The following is a 26,288-nucleotide window of genomic DNA, read 5'->3' as shown; positions in this document are numbered from 1 at the left end:
TAACATGGACTTTACGGGGATTCATATATAATCCGAATGTTTCCCCAAAAATCTGCATGATATGCAGTATCCGCTGCCCCGTCCTATCCAAGGCTGTGAGAAAGAAAAGGACGACGTCCGCATATAATACGATTCTATCTGATAGCCCTTCCACCCACTCAAATCCCCGTACCTGTGCATCTATGCGAACCCATGCAGCCAATGGCGCCATAGCCAGAGCAAATAAATAGGGGACAGGGGGCAACCCTGCCGCATGCGACGCCTGATATAATAGGTGGGCGAAATCGCTTCTGCCACCCGCACCAACGCGGTCAAATCTGTGTAGAGGAGCATGAGGTAGGAAAGAAACGCGGCCCGAAATTGAGTCGTCGCAATAATGCGAACAGATACACCCAACTCAGGGAGTCAAACGCTCTGTCCATATCGGCCAATAGAAGCGCCGCTGGTTCCCCCACCCACCGGATAGCCGCCACTGCCACATGAGCCCGCCTGATGTTATGCCTGGTCGCCCTCCCGGGCATAAACCCAGCTTGGTCTGGGTGGACCAGTGTGGCGATATGAGGTAGAAGACGATTCGCCAGGGCTTTGGTTAGGATTTTGGCCTCCACATTAAGTAGAGAGATTGGGCGATACGAAGCATGTTGCTCCGGGGACCTACCCGGCTTATGAAACACCACTACCTCCGCATGTCTCCAATCTGGGGGAAGCGAGCCCCTCTCACGGGCCTCCTCTACTGCAGATCGATAATGAGGGCCCAGTTGCATGAAATAACTTGTAAAGAATTCACTAGGGAACCCATTGGGCCCTGGCGCCTTCCCAGGATTCAAATCCCACAATGCCACTCCCAGCTTCTCATCCGTCAGCGGCAGGTCCAACTGATCCCGTATCTCATCCGAGACGGCTTTAGGCGGGAGATCAGTTATGAATTTATCAACTGTGGCAGCGTGAAAGCATTCCCTGGGAGCATACAAGTCCGCATAATACGCAGGAAAGCTTTCCGCGAGGGCCAGAGGATCTGTAAGGGGTTCTCCTGTTGGACCCAGTACGCCTGGCAGGACCTGGGAATGAAATGTCCCCTGACAGAGTCTATGTAGCATCTTACCGGATTTGTCCCCCCACTGATAAATTCTGCTACACGTCGCCAGCCAGGCCTGACGAACCTCATCCATCTGTTGAGCCAGCAATAGCTGTCGCAGAGTCTGACCGCCCTCTACCTCCCGAATCCTGTGTTCCAGTTCCTCTATGCTTGCCTCCGCCCGCAGCAGCTCTTCCCTGCGCTTCCTACGTGCTGCTGTGCACCAGGAGATGTCCACCCCCCTCAGTGTGGGTTTCAGTGCCTCCCAAAAGGTCCCGGCTTCCGGAACAGATCCCATATTGGTCGCCAAGTAGTGATCTATAGCCTCGCTCATATGCTCTCTGTAACCCTCATTGTGCATATGCCACACCGAGAGGCGCCATCTGAACGGTTGTTTTTGTCGCCCAAGCTGGATTGTGAGAGCTACTGGGGAATGGTCCAACAGACCGCGTGAGAGAATCTCAGAGGACACCACCCTACCAACTGCAACCCGGGGGACAAACAGATAGTCAATTCTGCAGTAGGAATCATGGACCGTGGATAAGTAGGTGAACTCCCGACTATCCCTGTGGAGGCGGTGCCATACATCCACCCAATCAAGCGCCACCACCAGGGAAAACAATTTCGTGGGATGGCCGCCTCCCGGTCCACCCCCCGCCCTCTTGGGCCCGGTCCATGATATTGGTCCAGTCTCCCCCAACCACGGACATTATATCCGGTATATCTGCCCAAAGTGTCATAAGCCGCTCCACTAGATTCCATTGTAAGGGGGGGGCATAAAGGCTACCTAGCACTAGTGGCTCCTCCCCAATATTACCCCAAAGAAATAGATAACACCCCTGACTGTCCGTCCACTGCTTGATATGTGTGTAGGGGACCCTGCGGTGTATCAATATCGCCACCCCCCGTGACGCCCTCGCAAAAGCCTGCATGGAAGACGTGTTGAAACCCATATAGCTGGAAGCATAAGGCCTTTGTACCCAGAAGGTGAGTTTCCTGTAACATGAGGACATCCGCCCGCCCTTTTGGCCAACTGAAGGATGGCCCCCCATTTAATCTTGTCCAATGTACCACGCACATTCCAACTAATGATATGGAGAGTACCTTAGGTCACCTTCCCCCTATTGGATATGCTAGCCATCCGGGACCATGGCTACAACAACTGTCAAGAAGAGAACGTTGCGGTGCATACATGAGGATTAACGGACCATCAAACGAACGTGCGACCTGTAACCTAAAACAACCTCCACCCAACAAACCCCCCCACCCAATACCTCAAAAACACTGAAGCATCTGTCGCAGCAGAACTAACACCCGACCCCCAACGGGGGGACGAGAGCCATCCCGACCAATGGATCCCCAGCTTACAGCCGAAACCTCCTAGGCCCGTCCCCAACCAGAGAAAACCTGGCGAGGGTCCCGGCCCCAGTCTGTGTCTCTCCGACCAACAGCAATGAATCTAGAGCCCCACAGTCCCTTGCAGACCCATCAATCAGTCCTCCACTGTCTGCTGCCCGGTGGCAGAACTCTTCCGGGAAGAAGCACCACAGGACCGCAACCTCCGGCCCCCCTTCAGCTGCCCCCTAGGCCCCCTCTGGGCCGCGCCGCCCGATGAGGAGTCCAACTCTATCCCAGGTGGCGTGTGCGCCCACACTGTCTCATCAGTCCACTTGAAGACCTCTTCCGGAGAGTCGAAGAAGTGGGTGCGGGAGAGATAGACAACTCTCAATCGGGCTGGGAACAGAAGAGCATATGGAAGCTTAAGGTCCCTCAGACGGGCCTTTGCTGCCATGAACGATTGCCGCTGTTGCTGCACAAGCCGCGTGTAATCAGGAAAGATGAGGATTCGTGTATTGTCATATAGCAGGGGCTCCTTGAGACGAGCTTGTTTCAATATAGTGTCACGGTCAAGGTAATTTAACAACTTTGCTATCACCGGCCGTGGGCGAGCCCCAGGTGGGGGTTTCTGCAGGAGTGCCCTGTGGGCCCGCTCTACCACAAAACAACTGGACATGGTATCCGGAGGGAGCCAACTTTCCAACCATTGCGTAAGAAAGCGTTCCATATTGCCTCCCTCGCATCCCTCCGGAAACCCAACGAAGCGCAAATTATTGCGTCGGGCCCATCCTTCGGCATCCTCAACCCGCAGTGCAAGCCCCTTCTGGGCAGCCTCCATGCCGGCCACCTTTTTCTTTAGTGGGATAACATCGTCCTCCACCCCAGAGATACGAGTCTCAGCTTTTGCGATACGCAACACCGCATTGCGCAAATCTTGTTGCAGGAGCATAACGTCAGAGCCAACTGCCCCTATCTTGGCGTCTAACATGACCCTGGATTGGGTGATAGCGACCATGAGAGCCGCATTGTCAGGCATAGTCCCTTGCTGCCCACCAGACGCCCCAGGCGCTGCCCCTGGACCCGTGTATTTATCGATGGGGCATTGTTTGGGCTGGCCACTACCTCCTTTGTCCCTCGTCATGGCCACTCTCTAGGCTCCCCACACCAGTCCAGGAAAATCTGAAGTAGAGGCGAGAAATGGAAACCCCCAGCAGCGGCCCCCCGCAACCAGACCTGGCCGTCGATGGGGAGTTTGCACGGGCCGCCCCCAATTGTGGGGACCAACCAGTCAGTAAATGGCCGCAACTGCTTAGGTTATGATGGGGGGTCTACCAACTGCCCCACTCGGCCAGGCTGACCGCCAGGATGTGTATGCTTTGCAGCCCAAGCAGGATACACTCAGACGTCAGCACTTTCTCAGCATCTCCACGTCCCGCCTCAGGCCCTGTGTCTTCAGGCCACACTCCCCCAGTGACACACTCAAATCCCGGCCTCTAGGATCAGCTATGCGGCCCGACTGGCCGCCAACATAAGTGACCCCGGCGGCCAGGGTGGGCCGGGAGACGAGGACTCAGCGCCCACATGGTGGCCCAGGTGTTTAAAGGGATCTGCTTTCAGTCACTCAGCCATCCGCCGTGGCTCGATGCTGCCGCCGGATCCCCGCTGCCGTGCATGCCAATTGTGGACAGGGGGATGATGTGCCAATAATGCCTGCTGGAGCCCTCATTCCAATACCGCACCCCTGCCGGGCTTCCTCTACCACCAAAGGAGGGACTCTGTAGCCGCAATGGGGATGCACACGCTCAGAGGGGTCGGGGGACCACCGGCTCACCCACGGCTCCGAGTGCAGCTCTAGGCCCGTAACCCCCCGCACCTCACCTCCGCAGTCCAAACTGACAGCCGGGTCTCCCAGCCGCTCCCGGCCTCGATTCACTCCACGGGCTCCTTCTTATGTCTTCCGTCTGCACAATCGGCCGCAGCCCTCGTCTCTCTTCACCTCCGCGGCACCCTCAGTAGTCGGGCGATCAGCTACCCGACGTCCTGGTCTCACCTCGGGCAGCCAGGCCGCACCCCCAGCAGGCCCTGTTCCGGCCGAGGCTCTCCAGTGCTGCCACAAGCCCCCACGAAGGTCCCGCCACAGCTTAGGACGACATCCCCAAGGTCGAGGGACTGTCGGGTCTCCGCAGGATTCAAGTTAACCATGGAGAGGCAGGATATATGTCGGATAAATTACAGGCTGGACGGAGCTAGCTAAGCACAAGTCCACCATGCTGGCTTGCTAAGCCACGCCCCCTTTTTACAAAGTTTGAGGTTTACAAGGGATTCTGGGTAACAGAACTTGGTGAGAGCCACACTAGTCACCCCATCCTGGATTCCCCTGGGTGTCTAGTTTTCAAAAATGTATAGGTTTCGGGGGGCGTGGCTAGCTGCCAGGCAAGATGGCCGCAGCCTGAAGAAGCTCCGGGGGTGAGACCGTCTTCCCCGTCATCCGATCACTAATCCGCGCTTCAATGCGAGCACAAAGTCCAAGCCTGTAACGCCGGAACGAAGCGGCACCTAGCGGTGCAATTTTGAAGATTCCCCGTGGCCTGTGAAGCGGCCGGCGCCGCGCCGTTTGGTGGGGCCTGTATCCTCGGCTGCAGCCGGGGCCTCGATTTTGGAAGCGCGACCCGGGTGCTGGGCGTGAGACCCGGGGTCGCTGAGGGGCAGTGCCTACAGCCCAGAAGCGCGGCGGACTGCACTGGGGACGGCCCGGGGGTGGTGCCCGGAGCCCGAATGCCACGGGGGGAGCCCAGCTTTCAGGCAGAGCGGTCGAGCATCTGCGGCGCTGCCGCATCACCGCAGTGAGTGCCATGCGGCGTGAATAGCGAGCAGTGGCAGACAAGCGGCGTATGTGACGCTGAGTGTGGCGGGGCTGATTGCCTGAATTGAGCGGTGAACGGCGTGGAGGACCCGAATTGACACCTGCAACTCTCTGATTGGGCACTGTGCTGAGTGCCTGTGTTGCCTCGAAGTGCCGGGTGCGGCGGCGGTGACCTGCGGAACAGCGACACACCGCGCCCTTTGTGGCGAGGGGCAAGGACGAGAGAGATGCATGGACGCAGGTGGCTGTAGGGGTCTCGGGGTGCTGGTGAGTGACTTGCAGGTGTGCCTGCCAACGTGCATCCTGCTCTTACGCAGTGCCAGCGCCTGAGGAGTGACGGCGACGTCTCGAGCTGAGTGGTGTGTGAAAAGACAACTGGTCCTGAGGCCCTGCGTTCTGTCCCTTGCACTGCAGTGCCAGCAGACATCTAAATAGACTGGTCTCCGACCCTACCATGAGCGGCAAAGGGAGTAGGGCGCACCAGCAAGGGAAACTAGACAAGTATGCATATATTAAGGACGCCCCCTTCGCTGACAGAACACGCCGGTCGCACGGAGAGGGCCTCCGCTGACGCTGGCCCGCATAAAGCGACATTGGAGGATATCATGGCCACCCTTACTAATGTGCAGACGACGGTGGGGTCTATTTCCACAGATGTGACGCTCCTCAGAGCTGACTTCCAGAGTCTCGGAGGTTGAACAGGTGACAACTACTCTGGCGAAAGACTCTAGCTTCCTGCTCCAAAAAGTGTCACAACTGGAGGCCGACAACAAGCGCATGGCTGAGAGGCTTGATGACCAGGAAGGGCGATCCCGCCTCAACAACGTGCGTATCACGGGCATTCCGGAGAGTGAGGGGAGCCCGGCCATGGATCTCTACGTGGAGAACCTCATAAAAACTGAACTGTAACCCAGGGGACTTTCTGCCTTTTTCTCCGTGGAGCGGGCACACAGGGTGCCCGGGGGGAAGGCCTAAGGTCGGAGCTCCCCCCCGGCCGGTCCTGGCCCGTGTCTTTAACTTTCGCGATAGGGATGCCATTCTCCAGACGGCCCGAGTAGCACCGCCCTTGCGTATACAGAACTCATTGGTGTCCTTCTTTCCGGACTACACGGCGGCTGTGTCGGCGCGCCGGAGAAGCTTCTTGGAAGTAAAAAAGAGACTGAGGGCCCGTGAACTATCTTACTCCATGTTATTTCCGGCCAGGCTTCGAGTGGTGGCGGATGGGAAGACATGGTTTTTCGAATCGCCTGAGGAAGCTCACGAATGGCTTGAGGGATGGCAGCAGGTGAAAAACTCAGGACGCTCGGACAAGCGAAGGCGGCCTCCTGGAGGGATGGAGGACCCCACTGACCGGGACGGTGCCGTGGAAGATGAGGCCCGACTGCAACATGAGGCTTAGTCGAGAGGCGCTATACTTTAACTCATTATTAAAAGGTGCAGGGTAAAGGGGAATGCTTCCTGGGTTGTGCGGTGCCTGCTCACTTATAATGCAGCTCGGAACATTTGGACGCTCGAACTGGGGATGTCTCTGGTCTTCCTCGGACCTCACGCTCCTTGCACGCAAGTTATGTATCGGGGGATGGGTTCTGAGCATTCTGCTGAGTTGGGGTGGCGGGCAGTTTGGAGTCCGTATGGCAGGGAGGGGGTTGGGGGGAGAGGGGGTAGTTTTTAAGTTTTTTTCAGCAGTTACTGTTCAAACTGAAAGTAATGATCACAGCGCAGTGCACGCAACCACTATAGAACACATGATGCGCGTCGATCCTTTTGCGCTGTTTATTACCCTCGATGCCAAGCGTTCTAATGTCTGCTACTAGTGAGGGGGTGCCTGCGACGAGTTCCTTCACTCCGATACCGCCTCTCTCCCTACTCACGTGGAACGTGCGTGGCTTGGGAGACAAAATTAAACGCGGTCTGGTCCTGCATAGTCTTAAGAGATGCGCTCCGGCGGTTGTCTTGCTCCAGGAAACCCATCTTACTAACACCACTAGTAAAGCAATGGACCGGTGGGGATACAAAATGGTGGCGCACTAGGAATTTACCTCAGGGTCTAGGGGGGTGGGCATACTGGTGCGGAAGCAATACCCACTAATTATACACAAACATAAAACTGACGGGTCGGGTAGATTTGCGGCGATAGCCACCCAATGGGAGGGACGCCCCCTTAACATAGTCTCCGTTTATATTCCTCCTGCAATGCATGCCACTGCGCTCCCGGCACTTAGTGAGTTTCTCCTTGACCTGCCAGAAGGGGATCTGATCCTTGGCAGCGATTTTAATGCAGTTGTAAACGAATCACTTGATAGGTACCCTAAGCGAGCGGGCGGTGCGGGAATGTCCCGTTTAGGAAGCTTTGTCGAAGCACTGGGGCTGTCAGACTTATGGAGGCTGCATCACCCAACAACACAACAGTACACGTACCACTCGGGGGTGCATAACAGTCTCACTAGGATCGACTACTTCCTGGGCTCCGCTGGTAGTCTTAGAAACATAGTGTAGAGATCAGGCCCAGGGGTATATCCAACCACTCCCCGCTGCTCCTGCAATACACATGTTACCGCCTCGCGCGTCGTCGTATCCCTTCAATATGCCCCGGCTATCTCCAGGTCCCCGCGATCCACAAGGCACTTACGAAGGCAACAGGCCTCTACTTTACGGAAAATGCCCCCTCTGTTGCCTCACCAACGATTTTGTGGGAGGCATATAAAACGGGCTCTCACTACCATAGCAGCGCATAAGCGAGCAAATCAGGCAGAGCTGCAGTCGCTCGAATGAGAGCTGCACACGGCAGAGGCACACCAGGCTCGGGACCCGTCTCCGGCGTCGGCCTCTGACCTGAAGGCCGCACAGGCCAAATATAGGGCGTACCTCACGGAGTACACAAAGCAACAGTTGATAGCCACGCGGCACAAGATATATGACCTGGGTGATGAGACTGGGAAGCTCCTGACATGGCTCGATAGACGGGAGGGGGGAGCCAGGTGGATAGCACAACTTGAAACTGAGGAGGGCCAGACACTAACGGAACCATGCGCGATAGTGCACGCTCTTGCGCGCCATTTCCAAACAGTTTACTCCTCCACCTCCTCCATGACAGTGGAGGAGGCGGGGACATATGTGAAAGATTTAGCAATGCCCCGGCTCACCCCTGAGGCGGCGAGTGCCCTGGAAGCTGACATTACAGTAGATGAGGTACAAATAGCAATCGGAGCGCTACAATCGGGTAAAGCGGTGGGACCGAATGGCATACCGGTCGAGCTCTATAAGCGAACAGCCGGGACGGTCGTCCCCCCACTTGCCTAACATGTTCACAGACAGTCTCCGTGGGGGCGAACTCCCACAGGACCAACGAACAGCCACCATAGTGGCTATACTGAAGCCCGGCAAACCTGCTTCTGAGTGTACCTCCTATCGTCCTATATCGCTGCTGAATGCAGAGGCGAAGGACCTTGCGAAACTCTTGGCGTCCAGACCAACACCACACTTGCCAGAAATTATACACCCAGATCAGTCTGGTTTTATGCCCGGCAGAAGCACGGCCCTCAATTTGTGGCGCTTGCACGGTGTGTTGGCCCGAGTGGAGCAATTACAGGAGCCAGCATTGCTGCTCTGGTTGGATGCGCGAATGGCATTTGAAATGGTCGAATGGCCCTTCTTGTTTGCAGTATTACTGCACTTGGGCTTTGGGCCCAAATTTTGTGCCTGGGTCCGACTTCTCTATACTAAACCAATGGCCCATGTTGCCGCTAACGGGCATATGTCCGAAGACTTTCCCCTGACACGTGGCACTGGCCATGGGTGCCCCCTGTCGCCCCTGCTGTTCGCCCTAGCGCTGGAGCCCTTGGCGGCATGGATACGCTGGGAGCCCCTGATACGGGGGCTAAGGTGGATAAATGACTGGGAGGACCGCATCTCCCTCTATGCGGATGATGTGTTGCTGTATCTGTCTTCCCCGAGGCGCTCAATCCTAACTTTACTTAACATTTGCGAAATCTTCGGGAGAGCGTACGGCTACACTATCAACTGGTCAAAATCGATAATGTATGTGCTGCGCGGCCCTCATCCACGACTCCCTGCAGACTGCCCACTTGAAACGGCGACGGGATCATTTAAATTTCTGGGTATTCACGTCACTGCAAACCCTGCGGACTTTCTAAAACTGAATCTGCAACCCCCACTCAAGCGCGACGCGCGTCACTGGGGTGCGCTGCCGCTCACGTTACTGGGGAAAGCTGCCCTATTTAAAATGATGGCCCTGCCTCGATTCGTTTATGTACTGGAAAACACGCCGTGTCGCATACCGCTGGAATACTTCCGTGCAATTGCGGCGCAGGTGACTAGCCCTATGTGGGGTGGCAGACCGCCGCGTATAGCACAGTCAAAATTAACTTGCGGTTGGTATGATGGAGGAATAGCGCTTCCAGATATCCAACTCTATTACTGGGCGGCGCAGCTAAAAGTAATTAATCAGTGGCTTCATGTTCCGCGGACGGACCCTGCATTTAAAGCAGATAGGGACATACTGGGAGAGTGAGGTGTGTTGTCACCCCTGTATGACGGTAAACTGGCTCCAGCGCTCATCGGTCCGCTTAGGCAGACTGTCGCCATTTGGCACGCGGCACAAGCCAAGCTAGGGTGGCGTGGGGTCTTGGCCCAATACACACCTCTGTGGGAGACAAAGCAGCTCGGAAAGCTTAGAAGCAGCAGGGGCTTTGATAATTGGGACAACATCGGGATCTCTACGATTGGCGACATGTGGCACAAGGGTGAAATAATTACATTTGCGTGTCTTCAACAGCAATACGAGCTGGCGTCCTCCGATTGGTTCCGATATACAAAAATCAAGCACACCTTGCTATCGAAGCTGGCGCCTGGCGCGACAGTACCGGAGGCGTCGCCCTTGGAAGACCGATTGTTAACGGATTACATGCCTAAAAGGGCCACATCGCTTACATACCGTAAGCTGGTCAACAACCTACCGGACCCAACGGGTCCTCTCTGCGAGAAATGGTCCCGTGATGTGGGCGAATTTGATGACCCGGAATGGCGGGAGGCGCTGGCTTCACTGCGAGAGGCGGGTATACCCTCGAGGCTCCGGCTCATACAGCTCCGTATTCTGCACCGCTCCTACTACACCAGACACACTCTACACAGCATAGGTAGTGCGCCACATCCGTTCTGCTTGCGCGGCTGCGAGGACGTGGGAAATTTCTTCCACACCATATGGGAATGCCCCGTGTACTGGAAGCAGGTGATGCGGACGCTGTCGCAGTCGGGGGGAGTCTCGCTGGTACTGGAACCTAGACGATGCCTGCTGAATATATGGGAACCTAACGACCTCATGCGCCAGGCGCAGGGTTGGGCTACGCTAGGGATTATGATAGCCAAGCGCAACATAGCCCAAAAATGGGGAGCAGGGGAATCGCCGAAGCTTACCGCATGGGGAGCCGACATGGACGAAGCCATGTTTGCTGAAAGGTCGGCCTTCATCAGGCGGGGTTGCCCTCGTAAATGGAGTAAAGTATGGTGGGCGTGGAACAAATTCAGGGGTGACATCTGTGACCCGCCCTCAGATCAAGATGACGATGCCTCGGACTCAGACTGATGTGGGGAGGCCCAGAGATGTGTGTGCGGGGAGGTGGATATTAAAGATGTATGGTGTTGGGGAAATGCTTCCTGAGGGATTGTCTCTAATAGTTGCTACTGCACTGTTCTATATTGTGGAAAACTGCGAATTCAACTGTTGTTTTGTACTGCTGCTTATTAAAAAAAAAAATTAAAAAATTTAAAAAAAAAAAATGTATAGGTTTCTAGGTTTCCCTAGGTGCCAGCAGAGTTAGGGTTCAAAATCTACAGCTAGGCACTTTGTCAAGAAAGGTTCAGTTTTCACTGTAAAAATGTGGTGTGTCCACGTTGCTTTTTGGGCTATTTCCTGTTGCACGCACGAGGCCTACCCATACAAGTGAGGTACCATTTTTGTTGGAAGACTTTGGGGAATGCCGGTTGGGTGGATGTTTGTGAATCTACGCAGATTCTAGAACTTTCCACTTTCCATCACAGAAAAGTTTGAGGTTTGCAAGGGATTCTGGGTAACAGAACCTGGTGAGAGAGACACAAGTCACCCCATCCTGGATTCCCCTGGATGTATAGTTTCAAAAAATGTATATGTTTGCTAGGTTTCCCTAGCTGCCGGCAGAGCTAGGGTACAAAATCTACAGCTAGACGGTGGCATCTTTTTTGATGGGGGTGGGGGCATTGGCATTCCCATTCTAGGCAGCCCTCACCCCTGAATTTGGAAAAAATCTACCCCTGGTGCCTAGTGGGCTTTCTGCCGCCCCAGAGGGGACAGATAAGGGGCTATTGCCCCTATCTGCCTACCGGGCGGGCAGAAAGACTGTGGCAATTTTTGGGGTGTGGGGGCATTGGCATGCCCATTCTGGGCATCCCCCACCCCTACATATAAAGAAAAACAAACAATTCCAGGTGTCTAGTGGGTTTTCTGCCCCCCGGGGGGCAGATCAGGGGCTATTGCCCCCATCTGCCTCCCTGGGAGGCAGTAAGTCTTTTACCTTCTTTGGGGCATTGGGATGTCCATTCTGGGCAGCCCCCATTCCTGGCCTATAAAAAAATAATCCCAGGCATCTAGGATGCTTTCTGCCCTCCCGGCGGCAGATTGGGGTCTGAAAGACTGTCTGTGGCAATCATTTATGGGGGGAGCAAAGGACCTTGCCCTAGGGGCCGCTCCCCCTTCCTTAGTGGCTAATGGGTAGATCCCTACTTAGGGATCGCCCTCCTGGGGCGATCCCCATGCAGGGATCCACTAGGGAAGGGTACTATTGGAAAGGGGAGATTCTCCCCTTTCCAAAGATACCTCTCCAACGTGTTGCAGTGCTCGGGGGCTGAGATAGCCCCACGAGCACTGAAACAATGAAACTGAAACTAAGTTTCAGTTTCATTTTCAATGCAATAATGTCAGAGCGCCATGCGCGCGATCGTCATTGCATTGGAAACGCAAAACCGCCTCGGGAGGTTGGGGAACCTCTTCCCCAACCTCCCAACTTCAACAAAAAATAAAGGAAATCCCTCTGCTGTCTGCGGGAGAGGGATTTAGTGCCCCTGCACTCCTGACGGAATGGTTCTCTCTTGACCACAGGAGCACTGATGCTCATGATGGAACCATTCCGTCATGAGCACTGAAAGGGATAAGTACTGCATTCTGGGTAATTTGCTGAGGGCCTCTATCTTCTTTCAGTAAGAAACCAAGTCTTTTTGCAGATGCCCCCCACTTTTTGCTTTCATTTGGACTACTAGATGCTGATTTTTTTCTCTGACAGTGCACTGAAGTTTGCTAACCATGGCCCGGTGCACCCTCCCTAAAACTGAAGTGTGTCAATTGGTAACTGCAACTGTTAAAAGGCTTTAACGCCTAGTATATGGTACCAGTGGTACCCAAGGCATAGGTGTTAAAGGGGTCACCAGGGCCTGAAGCACTGATTTTGCCACACTGAGTGACCCCAGTAAACTATGGATAGCAGGCCTGCCATTGCAGACTGCAGAATCTGTGCAAACTGCTTGAACTCGACTTTGCCCTCAACCTCTGTGGCAAAGTCAATGAACAATTTTTATACATTCCAGTCACCCTTAAGAAAGGCCTCCTGAGCCCAGGAGGTAGGGACCATTATATTAAAGGTGTGGAAATGTAAGAGAAAGCTTATATGTCCCTACAGTGGCCTTTACCATTAAAGGACACTATAAGTGATAGACGGTTTAAGTGTAACATGGGCTGGAACCCGGGCAAACCTGTGGTTGGCAGCTCTATTAAGGTACAGTCGAAATATCTCATGTTTGGTATTAAACAACATGCCTCATCACCCCTGACACAAATCTCATCTTGAGGATGATGTGGCATGCACCCAGGTGGCTATGTTAGAACTTGCCCACCTGGTTGCCCCAGCCTTTCCTGTGCTCTGGCTGCCAGCCCACGCTTGCTTCAGCCAAGACAGGAATTTTATGCCCTGTCAGGAGGTGTGACCTCTCCCAGGAGTCAGAAACAATGGCCTGGAAGGGTAGGTCTCACCTCCATCTCTAACAGGATGGCTAGTAAAGGGGCACATCAAGGCAGTGAGCTTCAAAGCCTTCCCCACCTGTGATATGCAACCAGACTGCATCCCAAAAAAGGAAACAGCCTTCACCCTCCCCCAGGCACATTTGCACTAGGGCAGGTGGGAAAATTAAGTATTCAGGAGGTGTACACCCCGAAAAGGCTAGCCACACCTTTACGGTGGGCTACCTGGTCTTTACAGTTGAGGATTACCTCTACCATTTTTAAAAGTGGTAGAATATAGAGTTCTGGGTAGGAAAGGTGACCCACACCCCCGGTGTTGTTACTTCAGGGGAAGATTAGCCACTGGGGCTAGTGCCCATTGGCACCCACATTCTTAACGCCCTAAATCTAGGTTTTAAGTGCTACCTCTGACACCAGGACCTCAGTTCTGATCTGACTTGCAACAAGGACAAAAGAAGAGACCCGTGGTTGCAACAACAGGAGCTGTACAAATCAAAGACCCCTGCACCTGTGACAACCTTCCTGGAACTGCATGAACCTAGCTCGTCCTGGACCAAAGCTCGGTTCCCTCAGACAGAGAGACCCCTTTGGGAGCCAAAGGCATCACCAGACTTCCCTAGAATAGTAGTCCCCTTTAATTGCAAGTAAAAACAGCATACGCAAAGTGAAGAATCACTGGACATCGGGGCCTTCGAGGAATTTTCCAGAAGTAAATGGTCCAGTGCATTGTCGAAACCATAGCCCTGACCTACACAAAGTTTCAGGCTGCTACTGTGTTCCCCAGGACCACCAGACATCGAAATAACTTTCTACTGTGCTTACCGCTAACTAGAGTTGTTGGTTGCCAGTCTGGCAACAACCCCTTTACTCGATGTTGCACCTTAAGGGAAGGAACTCTGCAAAGGCTACATCCGTCGTCAGCAGTGGCTTCGTTGTCGACTTTTTGCATCCTGTTCCCCACCAACACCATGTAAGTGGTAAAACCAGCTCTTCCCAGGCTCCCGCTTCAGCACCAAGAACAGCCAGGACAACTCTGCGCACAGGCTTCTTGAGCCAGGTAAAATTGAACTGACTGTTGTTGCTTGGTCCTAGGACCCACATCACCTGTACCCTCCTTGGGTTCCAAGCAACTCAACTTTCACTACCACTTTTTCCCATTGACCGCGATGCAAAAGCTCGGCAGTAGTGAATTGCTGTGATTTATGTTTTATTGTAAAATCCATAATTCCGGTTATATATATCTGATCTCACTTGTTTTGGTGTTTAAATTAGGATAACAAACAGCTTCATTTTTATACATTTATGTTGGAATTCTTTTGATTGAGCGCAATTGTTTATCGTCCATGTTAGCACTCTGAAATGCTGAACACATATTCATCTACTAAAGCCTGACTGCTCTTTGCCACCCTACTAGAACTGAGCTATGGATTTGTTATTGTGAATCCAAGGACCATCTTTGGGGTATTGTAAGAGTATTGCATGGTGAAGCCTAACCAGCATCACCACATAATACAGCGGTGGCATCCTGAACTTGTGTTTCCCATGACCACTTGGTCATAAGTGATTTTTGCAAGAGAAATCCACTTAATTGATTTTAGAGTCAAACATTAATTTTTCAGAATTTTGACGATTTTTAGGTTGAGCCTAGAGTCAGCGCGCATGCGCTACTCTGCGAGACAGGCTGTAATCTCAGTGAGGTTTGAACACACCCACACATGACCACCGGTTTTTCATTAGTTCCTTGCTCTGCCTTTAGAAATTCCATTGCTTTCATTGATGAATAGTGTGCATTTGTCCCGCCTTGTTGCTGGTTTGCTACCGCCCTGGCTACTGACCCTGTTACAGGGAACCTTTCACCAGGTGCCATATATTTAGGTCCAATGCACTACTTTTTGTTTCTGGCCTCTCCTTGGAGCTCGCTTGTATTTGTGCTTTCACTTTCCTAACAAATGCATTATCGCTGTGAGATTTATCTGTTTTTATTTTCAGTGCTCCATGTGTGCTTTCACTTTCCTGATCACATAGCGCAAACTTGGCCCGACGGTATCAGAGCAGCTGCCGTGGCTCTGACCTGGTTCGGTTGCCTTTGCTCCTGCCACTCTCATTGTCTGTTTTTTCCCACCTCTATTGTTTTTTTTCTTTCTGCAGCTTTACACATCACAACTCAACCCAAAGGTATCAGAGCATTTTACACAAGCACCAGTAGCATTACAGACGGACACATTCATTTTTAGCCACGGGATATCAAGTAATTTGCCTAGAATCTCAGACTCAAACCTGGTTCCCCAGCTTCAATGTCAGCGCTCTAGCCAGTAAGCCACACCCCCTCCCGGGGGCGCTTCAAGTGTTGTTTCTTTTAAATTATAAACGTTAGGTGCTGATAAACTTTGCTGTGGGAGGGGGCGTGTTTCAAGTGTCATTTCTTTTCATTATAACTGTTCGGAGCTGATAAACTTTGCTGCAGGGCACACATGGGGGCAGGAGTGCAGTCGCAACGGGGCTCAATAGGGTGGAAACTGCTTTCCTCCTGCCCTCCTGTTGCTGTTGTCCATGTTTGCCACCTCCGTTGTTTTATTTTTCTGCAAATTTACATAGCGCGAACTCGACCCGACGGTATCAGAGCGCTTTATGTGAGCACCAGTTGCATTACAGAACGACACATTAATTTTTAGGCGTGGGATATTAAGTAATAGATATTAAGTAAGTAATTTGCCCAGAATCACATGATATTCCAGTCTCCAGGCAAACTCGAACCTGGTTTCCCAGCTTCAGTGTTGGCGCTCTACCCGGTAAGCCAAAGTCTGTTCCAGGGGCAACTTTGCTGCAGGCACAGAAGAGGGCAGGAGTGTGGCCGCAATGGGGCCTCAGGGAGTAGAGACTGCCGCAGTTGTTTGCACTAAAATGGGGGGGGGGGAGGGGGGGCACTTGTTGAGTGCCGGATCCGGCGGGCTCCTGCCATCCTGCCTTTTTTGGGTAAATAGGGTGGCAGCAGCAGCTGCAGAACCAAAGGGATGACACAAAAAGTGTATAAACTTTTAATATTTTATGTAAAGATGTATATTGCATAAATTAGTTGTAAAAGCTGGAATAAGGGTGTTCGGGCAATACATTGGTGTTCCCATTAGTGTTAAAGCTTCCATGATGCAGCACCCAGGATAATCTGCTGCCTGGTAAATACTTATATAGTCCCAAACGCAAGACCGATTGCATTGCAAATGCTTGTTTATATTGGAATTCTAGAGCCCTGTGTAGTCCCTCATTCCAATAGTACATTAAAAGGCTTAGGAAAGTTAGGGAAAAGATTTAACAGTGTAAAAAAAATATATATATTTTTCAAATGTCCCAACTTCCAGGTAAAATGTTAAGCACAATGGAGGATGGGAGAATTCTCGACCTGACAGTCACCCCAGCCCTGAGGATAGCATTAGCTATAGAGTAACAGCTAAAAAACTAAAAAAGAGGAAGTTGAAAAAGCTCTCTGCACCTTTGAAAAAGAAAGACTAGAGAGGGAGGGCCATTCCTCAGAAGAAGACCCTTAAGAGGGTGAGGATGATTCCTTCGCCCAAAGTGATGAAAGGGAAGAAGGTGAGGACCTCAACTGTCCACTCTTTCCAAGACCCCCTTAAATGTATATTTTTATGAACTGTGAGGTTCCTTTTCACTTAATCTATACCAATAAGATTATGATCTGATAAAACAAGCTGCTTTACACTCCTTCAGGACTAAGCCTGGAGGCTGCTCTCCACATCTACCACTTAGAGAGCTTTCTAAGGTTGTCCATTAAAATCACAATAAGGATTGTCTGGATTAGTGCAGGGTGCTACACTTACATAAGTGAGCACCATATACAAGCCAGCTTCTCACAGTTATGAAGTGTCTTTCGGAGGTGCTGGGGTGGGACATACCTATCTCGGTGAAGCTCGCCATTTTACATATAACAGAGGGTATAGGGAGCAACAGCTATAAACGCCACCTACTGTTCCTGGGTCTCACATTGGCGAAACGTGATATAGCTAAGACGTGGAAGGCCACATCTCCTCCCCTGGAGGAGGTACGGAGGAGGGGATTGGACTTCTGTATGGGTTTAGAGCTACCTGTTTTTAAAGTGAGGGGATGCCCTCGGAAGCGTCCCAAAATATGGAAGAGATGGGTGGATTATAGCGGTCTGTACCTAGAGCCCATTACCCCTATCACAAGGGATACCAAGGTATTGGGACAGTAGTGTGGCAGAGATGTTTATTGTTGCATGATTTCAGAAAAATTTGGTCGGGCGGCAGGGGGCTGCTGACATCTGAGAATGCAATGTAGACATGGCACTATTTCTTAATCGTTTAAATGTTGGATTAGATATTATAAATGTCGACATCAGTAATGTAATTCTATCAGAAACCCTGGCTATACCAGGATATGAATGACTGTTGACGTAATAAAATCGGTTTTGAAAACAAAAAATTGGTATAATTAGGGAGGTTGAACAAAGCATGAGGTGGTAGTGCACTGTCATATACACACAGCACATTTGCCATTTAAATTGCCAAAATCGTTCTCACTAACATACAGTTTTACCTATAAAACTATATAGTGTATAAACAATAATCAGTGAAAACTGGGTTTCAGCAAACATTTATAATGTGCACATCACCAAGTAATGTGTTCTGATTTATTTTCATCCTATTAAAATATTTTTTTTTCATCACAGAATTACAAAACAAGGGCTTTCATAACTACTGAAATGTATTTTGAAGTGTTTGTGCATTTCACTTTTTAGCCATTTAAATATGTGTTAGAATAAAACATGACTTCCTACAGCCTTTCTTTTCACACTTTTTGTACAGCACGTTTGTCAGGCAGGTCACTTTACAAAATCCCTCACACTTTGCTGTCAAAGAAAGAAAAGTAATTTTAGATGTAAAATGATTTTGACTTCTGTCTCCGATTAATGTGATAAGATAAAAACAAAATATAAAGACATGTTTAATGCTCCTTCACTTTGTGAGTGAACAGAACACCTGTTTGTCAGCTCGCCAGAAGGGGCGAGTAGGCCCTAAATAAAGCTTGCACTGATAAAATCTAACATGCCAGAGCGAGTGGGTGAGTAGATTTGTCGAGGCCTGCTTCCGACTTCCAATGGCTCTCCAGTTGGTCCTACAAAGCCTGCATCTCTCTTGCTTTGTCTGGAGAAAGCTGCAAGTAGACATATGAACACATTAGTTATATGCTACAGAGCTCAATAGCAAACGGTTCATTAAAGAGGGCCAAACATTACACATTTTAGTAGCATAGTAATGTCAACAAAGGCCACACAATGGAACTTCATAAGGAGTCGGATTTTGATTTTGCCATACCGGTTGCTCTATCATACGTGTCATGTCTATTCTATCTGCATTATTCCAAGGGCATTAGTTTATCTAACACCTGTAATAATGGGTAGTCTGTCATTCTTGTGACAGACTACTCACCTGCAAATCTTATAATCATGCACCTTATCTCTAAATGAACTAATTTCAACTAAAGCTAAAAGTTCCTAAGTCTCCACACTTTTAATTCAGTCTCAAACAATGTACCACATCTATACATTTTGTTGTTCGGGACATTCTGTAATAAATGTGACATAAATATTTGCACACATTACAAGTTAGACATACTTTAATTCATTAGAAAAATGGTGTATGTGTCATGTCATGTTTCGTAAGTGCTATCCCAAGTGCCAAAATCAAACTCTGGTATATATTCGTATCTTTTTACTTTGACAGATTGTTGACATTAATGTTCAGCTCAAGGTGTATATTCGCAACCCATGCCCAGCATTCACATTTGTACACATCTTTTATCACACATACGTAGCCACACGGGCCTAAACCTGCGTATGTCTGTCAAGGCCTAGACCATCTTCCGAACAATAGTGTGTACCTACACTTGTCCAAGACCAGCATGTACCATACAAAATAAACCCTAAAGTAATGGCCAAGAGGTACAATCTAAGTCACATAATATTAAAAGCTTGTTTTTGGCAACACATCACGTTTAATAGATATGAGAATGTTCAAAACTGGTAATGTGCACCACAGCAGTGTGCGTCTCATGAACCACTTGATGAAAGGGCAGGCTGCAAGATTATTTTAGGACAAAATTCATCAGTAAGACGTATTCCATCAGCAAAGTTACAAATATAGTATTGCCAATGTGGCTGATTTATAGTTTAATGGTTATTTTACTGCGTCACAAATTTGACAGATATCTTGTCCACCTTATTCCCAGAGAATTAAATGCGATCACACTTGCAATAAGAGGGCGCTATATCTGACATGTTTGTGACACAGTAGCTATTATATCCCGTGGCATCTGTAATAGGAACTTTATTATTTTTTAAACTACTGTGACATATTGCACCCTCAAAACAGTAAATAATGGTTATGAAAAACATATATATGTTTTCTTGTAAATAAACATACCCCTTTCTAACTGCTCTATGTCCTTCAGCTCCTTATCTAACTCGAGGTGGGCCACTCACTGCCAGAATGTGCTGCATCATGGGGGTTCACGGCTGTCGCACCCACTTTTTTCTTTTGCTGGGAGGACCTTCCCGATTTTGTTGAGCGCGATGAGCCTGGTCCATCGCCACAGGTCCTCCCACCATTTCCAGCTTTAGATGCTCATGTTTGAAGACCCCCCTCTTGATGCACTTGGCTAGCAATGGCCCACCAAATCTTCTTGCTGTGGGGGCTGCAGAAGAAGATAAGAAAAAAAAGAAGGTTTTGTCAAACAACACAATTTATTAAACACACTTGAATATATCTTTTTTACTTTTTATTAGCATTCATTCACTGAAGCTGAGATTTTGTTTGACATGTTACTGCATCACAAATGACAGAAATTTCATACACCTTATTACTAGTGTGCAATACACTATATAAGCTGTAATAAATATCCGATGTGAGGCAGTAAATGTCAAACAAATTAGAAATCAGTACTGTTGTTTTTTTAAAATATTGTTTAGACTAGTGTATGTTGGTTTTACTTTGGCCATCACTCCATAGTGTTTATTACTATCCAGGACCATACTCGGGGCCACATTTCTTTGGACAAGTTACTCCATAACAGTGTAAAGGATAAGCTAAATACAGGAGTACAATGGCCTTACATAGTACTGGACGTCTAATTATGTGTATGAGCTGTATGCCACAGTGTGATTGATATAGTAGCCACTTTGGCAAACAAACTAAGTACTTTCATGTTTTATGTAGAGGGTACTCTTTTACAGATGTCGGTGAGTTACCCGACAACAAAAAACGTTATCAAGGTTCTTGTAAAAGCCAAGGACACTGAATTGTTAAAAAATCATGGTCTCCACTGACTTAGCAGTTGGGAAGGTAACTTCCACAGCCAGGGTTTTCACTGACTTTGATAGTGCCATGTCCTAAAACATTTATGACATCAAAACAACATTTAAACAAAAAAAGACATGCTTAGTGACAAAATGGATGTTAGTCATTTTGTCACGGATTGTTGTAGCCCTGGTTTACCACTCATGTTGCCTATGCCAAACAGAGTTCCTACATGCCCTCGCCGACATCGGACAGATTCTTTATTTTTTTTATCACAGCACACCTGGTTAGTAAAGTACTGTGGCTCAACATTTACATTCTGAGTTTGTTTTATAATCATTATTATATGTGGAGTACCTAAGTACAAAAGCCTGATGTACTTGATTAAAAAAATATATATATTACCCAGAATAATTTTTCGGGAATATATATTTGAAATAAAAAAATATATGTGAGTTTAAGGCTGGCATTGGCTTCTACTAGTGAAAGCTGGGCAGTCGCCTAGGGTGCTCTGTTTATCACATTTCTTAGCTACAAATATGCTAAATACAGTCATCAATCTTACATTTTAGACTCACAAGGTACAATAAAAATGTCGCTTTGCAGTAGCTTGTGTGTAAATCCCAAATCACCTTACCTTAGAGTTATGTGCATGTTTCTTATGGTGGATGTGACTTTTAATAGGTTTGGGTCAGAGTGTTAAGTCACTCTGTAAAAGTTTAGTAACTTACCGAAGATAAATATAAATGCTTTTCATGTATGCAGTTTACTGGACTCTCTACTGGCCCATGTAGCAGGCTGCAGATGGTCTGCCACGCCCACCCTTGCAGGGAAATCTAACTCCTAAGAAGTGAGGTCTGGAGCCCTGTCACCTGCTCCTTCAGCCATGTTGGGGTCTAGCAGAAAAAGATGAACACCAACTGTTGAAAAGATCTGTTACACTTGATGAGTAGGAGGCAAGTAACCTAATGGCCTTAAAAAACATGTACAACAAGATGACAGAGTTTCCGTCAACAGACACTTACACAATGGACTACGTATTCATCAATCATGGACCATTATACCCAATAAGGGACAGAGGACACCGGAAAAAATAAGTACAGACTGCATTTAATAGTCTGTCGCCCATGAAGGACATGTCAGGCATGAGACAACTTTGGTCAACCATCAACAACCAACATGGGCAAATATGTCAGGCTGGTTGTGTTAACGATATCACCTATGACATTACCTTCAACAATAACTGCATCTGAAATTCCACCCGCTCCTACAATGCTTTGTTTATTTAGCCTGCAATAAGGATTAGTGACTCTTACTATCTTCTCCAGCCTTTTTCCGGCTTTTCCAGCTCTTTTCTCAGTTTTCGCCGTCGAGGCCGCTCTGTTTGTTCTGAGAAGCGACAGCAGTGATTTGGTTCCGGGGTTGGTTTCGGTTGCGCCGGCAGCCTGTGGGTGTGGGCAGCGGCGCTTGTTTCTGTTCCTGGTCTGTCTCCCGAGCGGAGAGTCTGGGCGCCGGGTGTGCTCGGAAGCTTGAGGCAGCGGGTTGCACTCGCGGCACCTGTGTTGTCCGGGTTTGGCCGCGATTTCCACAATGGTGAAGCCGGTGCGGATCGCACAGTGAATGGGCGGTCAGAACAGCCAAAACGCGGCACCCCCCTCCTCCCCCGGACATCGGCACCTGGGAGCCTTTTTTTCTTCTGCAGAAGGAGTGCGACCGGCTGGGTATTTATTGTGACATCTGCTGCAATATGGTGGCCGTTTGGTCTCAGGACTGGAGATAGAATTAAAGGAACATAAGGGCACATCATAGGAGTACATCTGAGTATAGACTCAGACTTTGACTTTGAATACGGCTGGAGATCCCTGGCTCTGGCTCTGTCTTCTTGGCGGTCCCAGTGGTTGTCATTTTTTTTGTGCGGGGGTGAATCTGACTTAAGGGGGCCCAGTTATAATACACTGTTCTCTATCTGGAAAAAAACAAAATCTTATTGTGGCAAAGTAAGGAGACAAAGTTGGGAGGTTTGGATTTCCTGCTCTCCTGGACGTTTGTACTGAGGTGCCTGGTTGTTGGTGGGGGGTGTTTGTCGGGGCTTTTGTTTGGGCGTTATCTGGGTTTTTTTGATGGTCCCTAACGAATGTGCAACGGCGGTGGTGCAGGCTCTTGTTCCGGTCCGGTTGTCGTTCCCTCCGCGCCTCTCGGCTCGACGCGTTGGGGGTAGCGGCGCTGGAGCTGAGGAGAAGGGGGAGAATTGCGGCCCGTGGACTCCTCAGGATGTAATCAAACTGTCTGGAAAAGGGCAACAGGGTGGAGGGGGGATCCTGGCGATGGAAGATAATTTTCGCATGATATCCTGGAATGTAGCTGGTCTTTCCCGGAGATTGGATGATCCAGTTTGGCTGCAATATATTAAAACTTTTGATATGGTATGCCTCCAGGAGACCTGGAGTACTGGAGATCCAACTCTGGATGGTTTTCAAATGTGGAATGTTCATGCAGAACCCTCACAAGCAGGGAGAGCAAAGGGGGGGCTTCTCACAGCTATCTCTGTAAAATGTAACCAAATTCAGGTGGTTGGGCTGGTTGAATCTGTTTGGTACCAGTTACTTATGATTAGGGGCTTGTTTTCTGTTCCCTTACTTTTGATAAACTGGTATTATAACATATTTGACCAACATAACATTTTGGTTATAGAAAAATTACAGGAGGAAATTGTTGAGATAACAAATAAGGTTTTTCCCCTTTTTATTGTATGGTTGGGCGATTTTAATTGTTTATTGTGTAAATTTAGTGGTACTAAAGCTTGTGGCTTGGTGGATAGTAACGACCAGCCCATGGCCCACTTTACCCATTCAAAGCAGGGGGATGCCTTGAATAGCATTATTATTAACAATGACCTATGTATTATGGAGATGTTGAGATTTTCTGATCAGTTGGCCATCCCTACATTCCATGGCTCAGGGGGTCGAGTAAGTACAATAGATTTTGTTATACTATCCATGGGTTATGCCCATTTTGTAAAGGATTTTAGTATCGTTGCAAACCCTGTCAGTGACCATAATCCTTTAATTGTGAACTTTTGCTCCCCCATTCGGAAAACTCAGCCCGCAGAACATGTGATAAAATATAATTAAAATCGGGGGGTTACGGTTAGGTCGGATAAGGTAAATGTGGGGCAATTGAAAGCAGATATTTTTAAGGAAAATAAGATAGGGATTGAAATATGTTTAACGCCCATGTCTGATCCTTTCCTCATTATTGATAATTTTAAGGCCCTTTTGGGTAACATTGCTTCTCACCTGATAAAAACAATAGGCGGGGGCCAAAAAAGGGGCCTCAAATGGTTTGATGCAGAATGCTCTGCTGCCCAAACAAGCTTTACTAAGGCCTTACAACAAGTGCCGCTTGATAGAGACCTGGTTAGAGCGGCCAGGACGAAATATAAAGTTGCAATCAAGAAGCGGAAAAACTAATTAAAGACCAAGGCTTGGGAGGATCTTATTAGAGCTGTGGAGTTGAGGGATACTAGCCTTTTTTGGAAGGTTATAAACCGACCTTTTTAAAAATCTGATGATAAGGAGGTAATACAAGTGCAAATAACTGAAGACTCCTGGGTAGTACATTAGAACAAAATTTTTAATCCAAGGGAGGTAAAATTATCTGATATGGTGGATGTTGGTAATTTTAATAAGGAGACAGCCAAAGAGCTTAGTGCCTCACTGACTCTTGATGAGGTAAGGAGTGCTCTATGCAAGGGTTCCGCTTTTTATAGGCCCCAGGGCCAGATGCAGTGCCCTTGGACTTCTTTAAATATAATTTGGATGTATGAGTGCCACTCATACTAAATGTATTTAGAGCAATAGTGGTTGGATTTATCCCAGCCTCTTGGAAAGATGCTCTAGTGGTTCCGATTTTTAAAAAGGGCAATAAATCGGACCCGTGCTGTTACAGGCCGATTTCACTATTAGATACGACCTGTAAATTATTGGGCATGGTGATATTGGCACGTCTTGAAACCTGGGCGGATACAGCTGGTCTCATTGTAGACTCCCAATATGGGTTTAGAAGGGGCAAGGGAACCACCGAACAGTGCCTAAACTTGGCGCTAATCATGGGCAAGTACATGGGTGCCAAGCATAGTTCCTTCCACTTGGCATTCATGGATTTGTCTAGCGCCTTTGACACGGTATGTAGGGCCAAGCTGTGGCAGATGATGGAGACTATGGGATTTGAAGAGGCATTGGTGTCTCTGCTCCGTAGACTACACGCTGCTACTACAGTTAGTATTCGTTATGGCCCGGGTGGGGAAAATACTAAACCCATTCCATCGACCGAGGGTGTGCGCCAGGGATGTATCTTGGCTCCCTTTTTATTCCTGGTCTATACTAACGGGCTGGAAAGTTTTTTGCTGGAGTCTGGTGCTGATTTTCCACAGGCCAATGGTAAAAGGTTACCAATGCTGTCATATGCAGATGACACGGTTTTAATGACACTGACTGCTAATGGCATGCAGCTCTGCTTGGATGCCTTTGAGAAGTTTATGGGGAGTTTAGACCTGAAAGTCAACTTTCCTAAATCCTTCGCCATGACCTGCGGTTTGAAAAGTGTCAAAACACGTAGATACAGGGTGAGGGACACTATTATATTGAAGGTTGACAATTTTAATTATTTGGGCAACTTATTTAATGAGAAATTGAATTGGGATACTTTGATAATAGCTCGGGCCCAAAAATTTTCACAATCTGCTGAAGCCCTTTTTCGATTTGCCAACAAATTAGGACAAAAACCAGTACCTACCCTAATATTCCTATATAAAGCCAAGTGTGTCTCGGTTGCAACCTACGGTGCTGGAGTGTGGGGTTCTCATAATATTGGAAAGTTACAGGTTATGGAGAATACTTTTTTTAAGCGTCTCCTAGCCGTTCCATCGGGAACCTCGAATAATTTCTGTCATGGGGAGGTGGGCATTGAGTATCTCAGCAACATCATACATGTGTCTCCCCTATTGTTATGGGCTAAAGTTTGGCAGTCTGAAGATTTAAAACTAACACAGGAAATTTTGCAGGACTGTCTTAAACTTGACCATTGTATGAAGATCCCTTGGCTCTTGTATGTTAGGGATACTTTTTATAAGATTGGGTTGAATAATATATTTGATAGCCCAGACCAGATTGGTAAGGACTTTAAGCCCCTGATCAAAAATGCCTATCGTCATAACCTTGGTACCTTACATTCTAGCAAGTATCAATTGTACCTGAGGGGTAAGCTGTCTTGCCCATTTTATTTATTTTATATTACTCAATCGCAATGGCGTTTCTATTTGACAAGGTTTCGCATTAGCACCTTACATTTTCTGCTTGCATTCCCAAAGCAAGAGGGGTGGTTCAAGAGTTTGCCTCTGTGCCTTTGTAATAACAGAGTTTCGCAAAGCACCATCCATTGTATTTTATTCTGTGCACTGTATAAAGCTCCAAGAAATAGATTTCTTAAACCAGTCTTGGTATCTTTTGGTTCCAGTTTTTACAGAGAGGCCTATGAACATTTATTATCCTTGTCCACCCCAAGTATTTGTAATGCTGTATTGAGCTTTATTAGATCGGCCCTTGCCATTAGAAACCGTTACTGAAG

The 26,288-nt window shown here is 48.8% G+C and overlaps 1 protein-coding gene across 3 annotated transcripts in view; it reads right to left on the bottom strand.

Annotated features, from left to right (window-relative positions):
- Positions 1-26,288, bottom strand: part of LOC146805544 (fibrous sheath-interacting protein 2-like) — a 426,831-nt gene that overhangs the window by 304,621 nt on the left and 95,922 nt on the right. The window contains exons 2-3 of one of the 3 annotated variants that reach the window (XR_014967474.1): positions 19,791-20,061; positions 18,075-18,522 (exon numbers count right to left, since the gene is read on the bottom strand). The exons of the other annotated variants lie outside the window; for them this stretch is intronic. The gene's annotated coding sequence lies outside the window, so the exon portion shown is untranslated. Of the gene's footprint in view, positions 1-18,074; positions 18,523-19,790; positions 20,062-26,288 lie in introns of those variants that run through there. 3 annotated transcript variants of the gene reach the window in all.

This window comes from Triturus cristatus, chromosome 8 (assembly GCF_964204655.1).
Source record: "Triturus cristatus chromosome 8, aTriCri1.1, whole genome shotgun sequence".
Taxonomy (NCBI): domain Eukaryota; kingdom Metazoa; phylum Chordata; class Amphibia; order Caudata; family Salamandridae; genus Triturus; species Triturus cristatus.
The sequence above is the reverse complement of the archived record's forward strand: the minus strand, read 5'-3'. Positions and strand labels throughout refer to the sequence as shown.